At 41.8% G+C, this 9,958-nt stretch overlaps 1 protein-coding gene across 5 annotated transcripts in view; it reads left to right on the top strand.

Annotated features, from left to right (window-relative positions):
- KCNMB4 (potassium calcium-activated channel subfamily M regulatory beta subunit 4) overlaps positions 1-9,958 on the top strand; it is a 35,278-nt gene that overhangs the window by 23,578 nt on the left and 1,742 nt on the right. The gene's annotated exons all lie outside the window — the stretch shown is intronic.

Raw genomic sequence — 9,958 nt, 5'->3', positions numbered from 1 at the left:
GAAAGAGAAAACAAGAAAACACTTTACAGTTGAAAGCCAAATGTAAAGGTAAGTGCTTTTGTGGCAACGGTCCTTAAGAAGGAACAAGAGAGAGAGACAAAGTAACAGAAATATAAAGTCTCAGAGGAGAGGCAAAAAGGAATCTAGTATTATGGATTAAGCTAAAATCACCAATAAAAAGGCTTAATTAGACCAATCTGTGTAAGAAGTCATTGACCCAGATTTAGAAAAGCATCTAGGGATTTTGATTGCTTTATTTTCTTGGTGTTTAACTTGAGGAATATTACAGGGGACTCTTTCAGGAACTGCAAGTACCTGCTACCTGAAATTCTGCCCTTTTAAAGGCCTTCAAATAGGGGAACTAGAAGTTGACCGACCACCCCCTCCCTTACTTTTGAAAACCTTGACCCCTGCAAGCCATGACCTCAAACAGCTATGTACAAGTACTGAAAAAAGAAGAGATAGAAACATAAAGACATGACACGTAATTAAACAATTTATTTGCAAAAATCTTGTTGGTCTAATAAAAGATATCATCTCTACTGTGAGTCCTGATGACATGCATTAAGCATCAACCAAAGATGTGTGCCAAAAAAGGTGCTTTCTACATTTTAAAATTACTTCAGTGCAACCTTTCTCCTTTGGTTTATGTACTTTCCAGGTTGAGAGTCTTTTTCAAAGTAACATTTCCTCCTTACCAATTTTACCCATTTTAGCCTTGTCTGTACTGTCATTTTGCCCTGGTTACAGCATCAAGTGTCCTGCCACTGCTGTAGGTATGAGCTAGCAAACATCTTACCTAAACAGGCAATGTCACTCTCATGGAAAGTGTTACTACCATGACACTCTCATGGATCCAGAGGAACAGACTTCCACCCTTAGCTTCCTCTGTGCAAAAATGAAGTTTATTTTCTACCTATGGGGACTCTTTACCATCTTTAATTTTTCCTGAGCCTGAGGAAGGGTGTGTGCACCCGAAAGCTTGCAGAAAAAGAGGTTTTTTGTGATTTCTTAGTTGGTCTAATAAAAGGTATAATCTCTGAACCAAGTGTTTTGGAGTTTTGCATTTCTAAACAGGCAAAGCAGTTATGAGACATCAGCTACAATTTACTTGTGTCCCAAGCTGAGACAAGCAGCAGCAATGCAATCAGAGCTTTGCTGTTTCACCAGTGACTGGCCAAAATCCCCACCATGGACAGTTTGCCTTTGGCAAGCACTTCATTCTGCAGTATTTCTAGGAATTACTAATAATAGTTGTTGCTGCTTTTCTCTTTGTATTATCCTTCTGTGGGTACGTTCACTCTAAGAAAAAATGTTTGCTTTAACTACATGTGTACTAAGATGTGGCTTCATAGCATCTGAGGAAGTAGGCTGTTGTCTATGAAAGCATATACATTCTCTAAATGATTAGCCTCTAAAGTGCCACCCTGCTCTGCCTTCTTCCTCACCTCAGACTAACATGGCTCACTTCCTCTCTCAAGTAGGGTAACATTTTAATGGGGATGAGACAGTAGTAGTTTTGACACACAGTTAATTCATAATCTGGGGAGAGTATAATCCTTACCTGATTAAAGGAATAAAGTCAAACTTTAACTGCTGTGTTCAAACTGGGATGGTGCCCCAGCTGTTGTGTTATATTTGTTCACCTGGATTCCTGGTGAAGACAGGATATGAAGTTGATGCAGGTGGAAATATTTATCAGTCTGGAAATGTTATTTTCTAGTTGCTGTTGTTGGGCAGTACAAAAAAATCTCAAGCTACATCTATTTGTTTGCATCTACAATAAAATGAACACTGAAGCATTTGCCTCTTAAAGTACAAACTGGGGCGGGGGGGCAGCAGGGCAAAAGGGAGAGATGAGTTGTGCCTTCCATTTTGCCTTTTAGTATACCTGAAAAAATCCTGAAACAATTTTCTTTTCTCTCTTCTCCTGCTTGTTTTGTCACAACCCTTTTACATTTCTTAGGAACTTATATTAGCAATTAAGGCCTTGTCCCCTGGGGAAGCTCTGTGGTGACTGGAGACCTAGCTGAATTATAAAATCCTTAGGACCAAGAAACAGAATTGAGCAAAGAGCCGGGAGAGAGATTTTTTGTTAGTTTTTTTAACTGTTGTTTAATGCTCGTTGAACTGCAATCACTAGGAAATGTTAGACAGAGAAGGTTTATTTATTAGATTCCTATCCTTTGCTTCTTCACCTCTAGTGTGAGAACTTGCATATTGCCCCAAGAGGGCTTCCTTGTCATGAAACAGAATTTGATCACTTCAGTTCTCCCAATGTGAAAAAGAATATAATACTTTCTATTATCCCTGAATAGTCATGTTGTCTTTGTACAGATTGTAGAGAAAGGGCACATGCCCAGGTTGCATGTGTGGTGGTTTAATTTGTTTTATCTTATCTAGATCACCTTTTAAAATAGAGGTGATGTGAATTCATATGGGTATAGCATTGCTTGTCATGATGTAAGGTAATATTATATTTTAAGAGGTGACATAGCATTGCAAAACCTGAAATTAAATTAAGTTATTTTGTGATTGTCCTGCAGGCCAAGTTTGGCAGAAATGGGGAGAGTGTTGTCTGACTTGCTGCAGGCCTGGTGGCACCACTAGTTTTTGAATCAGTCGCATAGTAGTGGGCACATGATGGAAAAAAGCTGTTTGTGTTGAAATCTGAGACTAGGTGTTCAGAAGTCTGTAAGTTTCTCTCTTAGAATTTGTTATTAACAACCTGCCATTATCACTGACCATGCTGTGTTATTGAACACAATGTTTCCATTACAGACTAATACAAAACAAAACAATAGCAATTAACCATTGTTTTTGCTTTTCTGCTTCTAGCAAGCATTTAGAAGGTGCCTGAAGTATGGCATGTCAAACTGCATTTCAATGAGCAGTCCTTATTTCTGGTCCAGTAGGTAGCACCTGTCAGAGTTTGATATTTACTGTGCTAAGACAACTGGTGAAAGAGGCAAATTTCAAGGGAAGAAAGATGCTGTTGGAAGTTTTGCTGGTGTAGTCAGGAGAGCAACACCTGCACAAGGAAATGATAGGATAATGGCTAAGGTAATGTGGGCAACTGAGATACTTGTGCTATGTGGAGACTTTACTATCTGCCTATATACTTACAGCTCTAGAAGTAGGAGGGCGAGTTATTTAACCTTCTACCTCCACTGCACTGCTCTGTCAGCTGTTCTGTTACTCTTCCTTCTTCCCATGCTCATCTCCCAGCAGTGTCTTTATTAAGATCTCATTGGCATCTCTGTTCTCCTAACCATCTGGGAGAATTTTGGGACAGTTGCTCCATCTAACATAAATTTGCATCTACTTCATGCATGCCTCATTAGAAATTCTGTTGGGGAACAAAATATCATACCAGATATCTAAAGTTTTGAGCCTTGACCATCATAAATAGAATATTTATAGGGAACCAGCACTGTGTGGTATGTGGCACTGCAGATGTGTTTGCAGCACCACAAACCGCATGGCCGTGCTCATCTGCATGTGGCCTTTGAGTGCATGTATCAGTCTGTACCTAATCTAATTTATCACATGCCCATCATCTTGGCATCAAAACTGACGAAAAAATTGCATAGCATTTGCAAACTAAATAGATCAAATAGATATTAGCATGGGGTACAATTTGTTCCCCCCCCCCCAGCCCACAAACTCATCTACCTGTCTGTCTGTGTTGCTAGACAACTATATTTGTGTGTGTTGCTATTACACACACACATTATGGTTATGTCCATATTTTTATATAAGTACACTTCCTTTTCCTACTGCACATGCCTTAGAGCCAAAACTAAAGATTAAATACCAGTATAAAAGATCTGATTGAAGTCATGCTGAACCATCTGCAACTTGGAGCAATACTGGGATTGTTCAGTGCTAATAATTAGTTCCACCATGAGCACTGTTAATAAAATATCCTTTTTTAAATCATTGTGGCAAATAGACTATATCCCACAAACCAGATGAGGATTGTAAAGTCCTGAGTGGCATTATTAATGTTTTCCCCAAGTAGGGTTTATTACTTATCTGTTGGAGTTTATTATAGAATCTTTTATAAGATGTCCCAGGGCATGTGAGCATTTTAATTTCCCCAAACATTCTTTATTTGTATCACAAATATCTTTAGACAACTCCCCAAATCCTTTGTCTATATACACAGCAGATGTCTTCAGAGAGTAATAGAGATATGGTGACTGTAACCTCTCTGTGTGATAATTAAACAACTTTCCTTCAAGAGATAGTGAGATTGTTCTCATCCTTGACTGATGCTGTAGCACAAAGATACCAAAAAGCTCAGAAGAGGTTAAATTCTACTCTCATGGGCAAATCTCATATAATCGCTAATGACATTTTGATGTTGGATTAATCTGATTAATGCTGATTCAGATTTTCTTTCTAATTTCTTTTATTGTACATTATATTGTAGAGGATCTGCATAGCTTACTAAAAACACCTTTTTAAACTGTCACAATTAGCCTGAAAGTGTGTTAAATCATTATTTAATCTTCAAGTTAGATTTTAGCTAGCCAGTTCCATAGGGCCAGGTGATGACAACCTTGCTCCTGTTGAGTTTCCATTGCTTTTTGGCCCATCATGGTCAGTTAGCTTTGTCACTAGACCTGGTGGTTGTAGAGGAAGGTTTGTGGAGGTGATTGCTATTCTACAATTACAAGGCTACCATGCAGTGTTGGTAAAGTAGCTCTCTTCTCATTAGCTACTTTTCCTCTATAATGGGAATACCATTCCCTGCAGCCATTTTGTGAAGGTTTCTTTCAGCTGATGTGAAAGGTCAGTGTAATTCTTATTGCTTTCTTTCTCTGAGACCATTAAGATTTCTTTCTAAAAGGCTCCAGGATCATATCAGATTCCTCTTGAAAGACTAGAACTTTAAATTTGTCCTAATCCACACAATCTCATCATCAAACTTTATACTTCCATAGCTTTAGCATTCAATAAGGAAGCTTGATAACTCACAATATTGATATCTGCTACCCTGCTATATATATGCCATCTACAAAGATCTTCAGGAAAGTATGAGGTGTCTCCATCCATGTACCCAGGGAACATTTTATGTACTTCTTGATTTAGACTTGATGTTGGGTTTCCATCTCTGGAAGGAATTTTTACCCCATGGTCAGGCTGGTATGGACTCTGAGGGTTTTGCCTTCCTCTGTAGTGGGGGGGTTGGGGGGAGGTAGTCCTCTTCCTGGGATCTCTTGAGCAAATAATAACAAGCTTTATAGCAGCAGGACATTGGCTGCTGTGGCCCCACTTCTTTATCTGTGGCAGGTTGAGGTGTTATGTTTTGTGTTGTATCAGATTTGACTGAGTAGTTATCAGAGAGATTAGACAATGGTTTCTTGGCGGGGCTGGGCTCAGGAAGGGCGGCGGCAGTGACACTGGGAAGGGGGCTACAGAGGGGGCTGCATCCACCCCAAATTTCGACGTAACTGCCCTGTAGCCCTGTCCCCAGTGCTGCCGCCGCCCACCTGGATCAGCCCCAGTTCTTCCTGGAGCATGGGGGGAGACAGTTGTTGAGCCACAGCTGCAGCTCACCCACCCCGCCCCACGCAGATCCAGGGGCACAACCACCCTGCCCTCCCAGGGTGCACGCAGCGGTGAGATCCACGCCCCCAACAACCTGCAGCTCTGGCCCGCGCCCACCCCACTCTGGCTGGGCAGTGCCTGCCCCCTTCCTCCCCACAGGGGGTGTTGATCTGCCCCCACCACACCCCTTCCCTCCCCCTCCCCTTCCACTACACCAGACTTATGAGCTGCATGCAGCCGTATCAGAAATTGGATTGGTATCAGTTGTTTTGACTCCTTAAATATTGACTATCGGTATCAGCCCCCAAAATCTATCAGTGTACCCCTAGTGCTTTCCAGTCCACTGATGTCGCATTTGGCAATTTTCCTTCTCCAGCTTCATTCTCTTTTCTCCAGATGGTGCTTTTACCACACCAGGTGCTTGCCATCCCGGTTGTCCTTCCTGAATGGTACCATGTCTGTTCCCTTGGTAGCTGTGAATGCTATCATGGTTTTCTTCATACTCCTCAGCTCTGTCCCATTGTTCAATATCACTTTGCTTCTCTCCACTTGCAATTATGTCCATTCCTTTCCTGGGTCCATGATTCTGGAGTTAGGGTTACCATGTGTCCATGTTTCCCGGACATGTCCTCTTTTTGAGTCCTGTCACCATCCAGGTGGGTTTTTCAAATCTGAGCAAATGTCCAGGTTTTTGCTTTGCTCCACTGGTGGGAGCAAGGGGAGGAGTGATTGTATGCAGGGAGCTTCAGGCAGGTAAGTGTGTCTGCACTCACCCCAGGAGCTGCAGGCAGGTAAGTCTGGGTTGGAGGGGGGTGCTGGGGCTAGGGCTGTGGAAGGGAAGTGGTGGCAGGAGAGTTGCCTGCTTCCTCCAGCAGGGGAAGGGGGCGGGGCTCCTTTGGAGGTCTGTGGCTGAGCCACCAGCACAGGGGCTGGTGCCCATGCTTATAGGGGTGGAGTGGCCAGGAGATGTTGTGGGACGGGAGGGTGTGGGGTGGGCCATGACCAGGCCTCCTTGCATGGCATGGCAGCCCCAGCCCAGGGGGGCGGTATGCCACAGTCCTCCCTTTCTCTTCCCTCTATCCCACACCAGGGCCAGACTTGCTCCAAGCCACTGTGATCCGGCCTGGTTGGGACGGGGGCAGCTGAGGCCCCTCCAGCAGGGCTGGGGAGAGCAGGGGGCTGTGGGTTGGGAGTGAGGGGCACTGGCAGGGCTGGGGTCTGTGGGTCAGGACTGAGGGACAGCATCAGGGCTGGGTGGGCCTGTGGCTTGGGAGTGAGGGGCAACAGAATGGGCAGTCCCTTGCCATATCATTGCCCCCGCCCCCAGTCATATTCCACCCCTTCACCCCCCCGCTGAAAATATGGTAACCCTGTAAGCAAGATTTACCAATCTTTCTTATATCTGGTTACTGACTTCCAAATGTCTCCCTTTTCCACTGCTGCTCAGCCTGTGCTTACCATCCCATTGACATACTGCCTCTTTCAGCTATTCTTTGCTATGATTTTATACTGTAATTGCAATTTTGTTCCCTGGCTTGGTTTGCTCTAGGAGCTGCTAGTCCTTACAATTTTAATTCTTATTTTTTTTCTCCTCTTCTAAGTCTTATGCTAGAAAGAAAGTCACCAACACGTTTTTTCTTTCATTCTCCCTTCCCCAGCATCAAAGTATGTGAATGTCTCTACAGCTTTATGGAGATGTAGGTTGTAGCTGTGTTCATCTAAGCACATAGGCAGACAAGGTTCTTTGGGTAAATGTAATATCTTTTATTAGACCAACTCAGATAGTTGGACATTTTTTCTTAGCAAGCTTTTGGGTTTAAAAACCCTTCATTAAGCTGCAGAAGCATCACACACCAACTGCAGATGCTTCCTCAGCCAGGAGTTGAGACCTTCTCTGCTAACGTGGTTTGTTTGAAGAGTAAGAGACAAGCTAACTCTGATTTGTTACCTATATTTTTTACCTAGTACACAGAACATCCTACACTAACTAATAATGTCTATTTAAAAATAGGACTAGATTAAATACTACAATAGCTGAAGCTTTCATCAAGCATTTCAATCCCAAATATCTGTGCAAGCCTTTGGCTCTTATCCAGTCAAAGGAAAACTTTCTTTAAAGTATCAGGGCTAAGAGTAGAAATTAATTGTATAAGGAATGTTCCAGTTCATCACTGCAATGATCTATACAGGTGCTGTCCAAATTCTTTAGGGCATACTATTGAAAGGAAGTCTGCCTCTAATTACACCTTAGTGCCCTAACTGAATCCAATTTTCTAGGGTTTTTTGCTTTCTTCTTTTTCTTACTCCTTGATTAGCACACTCTTTAAAAAATACTTCAAGACTTTAGTTTTTTCTGTAAGTTTAGAGCCAAAATTAGTGGGTGATCCTTATAACAGTGTGTTATCAAATTTCACTCCAGTAGTCAAATGTTAAAGGTACAATAAATGGGGTAGAAACAGTATTGTATTTTCTGTGAAAGCGTGATGACATTTGTGGGTTTGTATGCACAGAATGAATTAAACCAATTTACTGCCCCAGTATGAACTAGAAATATGCCAGTAAACTACACTTCACTTGTTGTGCTGTTGACTATCCAATTCTTTTGTTGTTTTAAATTTTGTATTGCAGTTGTTCCCAGAGGCCAAAATGGGGCTCTCATTATTCTAAGCATTGTACAGATACATACAGGGGCACAGTCCCTGCCCTCAGGAACTGAGAGTCTAACAGGCTAATTCACTGAACTAATTATATCGGAGTGATTTCATCAGATTTGTACGTAGGATGTAAACCTTGCATATCAAATTAGGGCATTGATTGTGTGTAGCCTGATATTCTGTTTTCAGCCAGGACTTTTCAGGAAAGAAGAAAAGCCATAATGCATTTAATAAATTCTATGGTGACCTTAGGTAAGGGAAAGAGAAAAGAGGCTTTTTTTGTCTCTTCAAATCTTGAAGGACAAAATTTGCTTTGTCTTATAATAATGAAACAATATAATTGGACTACAGAGGATCAACAGCAAATGTATTGTGGTGTTATAACTGGACCTGAATCTTTTTCTCATCAGTTTGCTTCCAAAGGGCAGTTCTTCTGATTTATACTGGGGAGAGGAGAATCAAGATAGTTGTACTTAACTCCCAGGGTTTAGCAATACCAGTTGATACAAGTTTTGAAGTTTGAAAACGTTCTGTTCCCTCTTTTTATTTATATGTACTTAAGCATTTCCTGGCTCTAATGGGGATGTTCTGGGAAAGAAGCAGAAATATCCAAATACAATGAGACTGATTTGACTTTATTACCATTCCAAATGGGAGCAGAGAGCCAGCTGTGAGAGAACTTTTCTGTAAGATTTCCAGATTGAGTTTTCAGACATGGGAGGTTCAGATAAACATCTGATCTTTGGCATTTATCCAAACTGAATTTCTAGTCCTGTGGAGAACTCTTCCCCCTTTAAAAACAAACCAGTTGCAGACCTGAATAACAGCATAACTTGCTTTTAATAGTGCAGTGGAGTTGGTGGTCTCAGTCAAGGGTAAAATTTTCACAAGTGCCTAAGTCCCAGTGACTTTTGATGGCTTGAAATACATGTACATTTTGATAGATTAGGCATGTTTGCAGATTTCATGCTTGGTTTCCCATGTATGTTTTGCTTCCATTGCCAAACCACAACCTGGCATCACTCAGCACTGGAGACATGAAGAAGCTTTGTACTAGGTGTGTATAGCAGTATGAGAATGCGATGGAGCCCTTGTCTACTTCAAAAATATGCCTCAATTCTTCCCACCTGAGTGGGGTTACAGGCCCCTTGGAGGACAGGTTTAGGATTAAAAATGACCTTGATAAATTGGAAAACTGGTCTGCAATAAATGGGAAGCAGTTCAGTAAGAATAAGTGTAGTAAGCAAAATATTATACTTGGGAAGGAACAATCCAATGCACAAATGCAAAATGAACAATGACTACAGTAAAAGCTGTGTTAACTGGCATTTCACTAACTGGAATACTCTATTAACCAGAATTTCCAATATCTCCCAATACAAATCCTCACTTTAGCAACCAGAATCTTTGCCGAGTCTATCTGGCATTCATATCAAGTATTTCTGTTGTTTACATTAGTTAGTGATGCTGCCAATAGAGGAGCTGCCGGGAGTCTGCAGGGGGAGGAGAAAGGGATCTGCATGGGGCAGGGTGGGCTGCCACTGTGGCGTGGGGTTGGTATAACTCTCAGATAACCAGAATTTTTAGATAACCGGCACCCCACTTATGTCAAAGCTTTTACTGTATATAGGCTGCTGTACTGCAGTAAAGGACCTGGGGTTTATAGTGCACTGCAAGCTGAATATAACTCAGCAATGTAATGTCGTTGTAAAAAATGTTAACAGCATACTGGTATGTATTAGCAG

The sequence above is a fragment of the Alligator sinensis genome, unplaced genomic scaffold (assembly GCF_000455745.1).
Source record: "Alligator sinensis unplaced genomic scaffold, ASM45574v1 scaffold506_1, whole genome shotgun sequence".
Lineage (NCBI taxonomy): Eukaryota > Metazoa > Chordata > Crocodylia > Alligatoridae > Alligator > Alligator sinensis.
The sequence above is the reverse complement of the archived record's forward strand: the minus strand, read 5'-3'. Positions and strand labels throughout refer to the sequence as shown.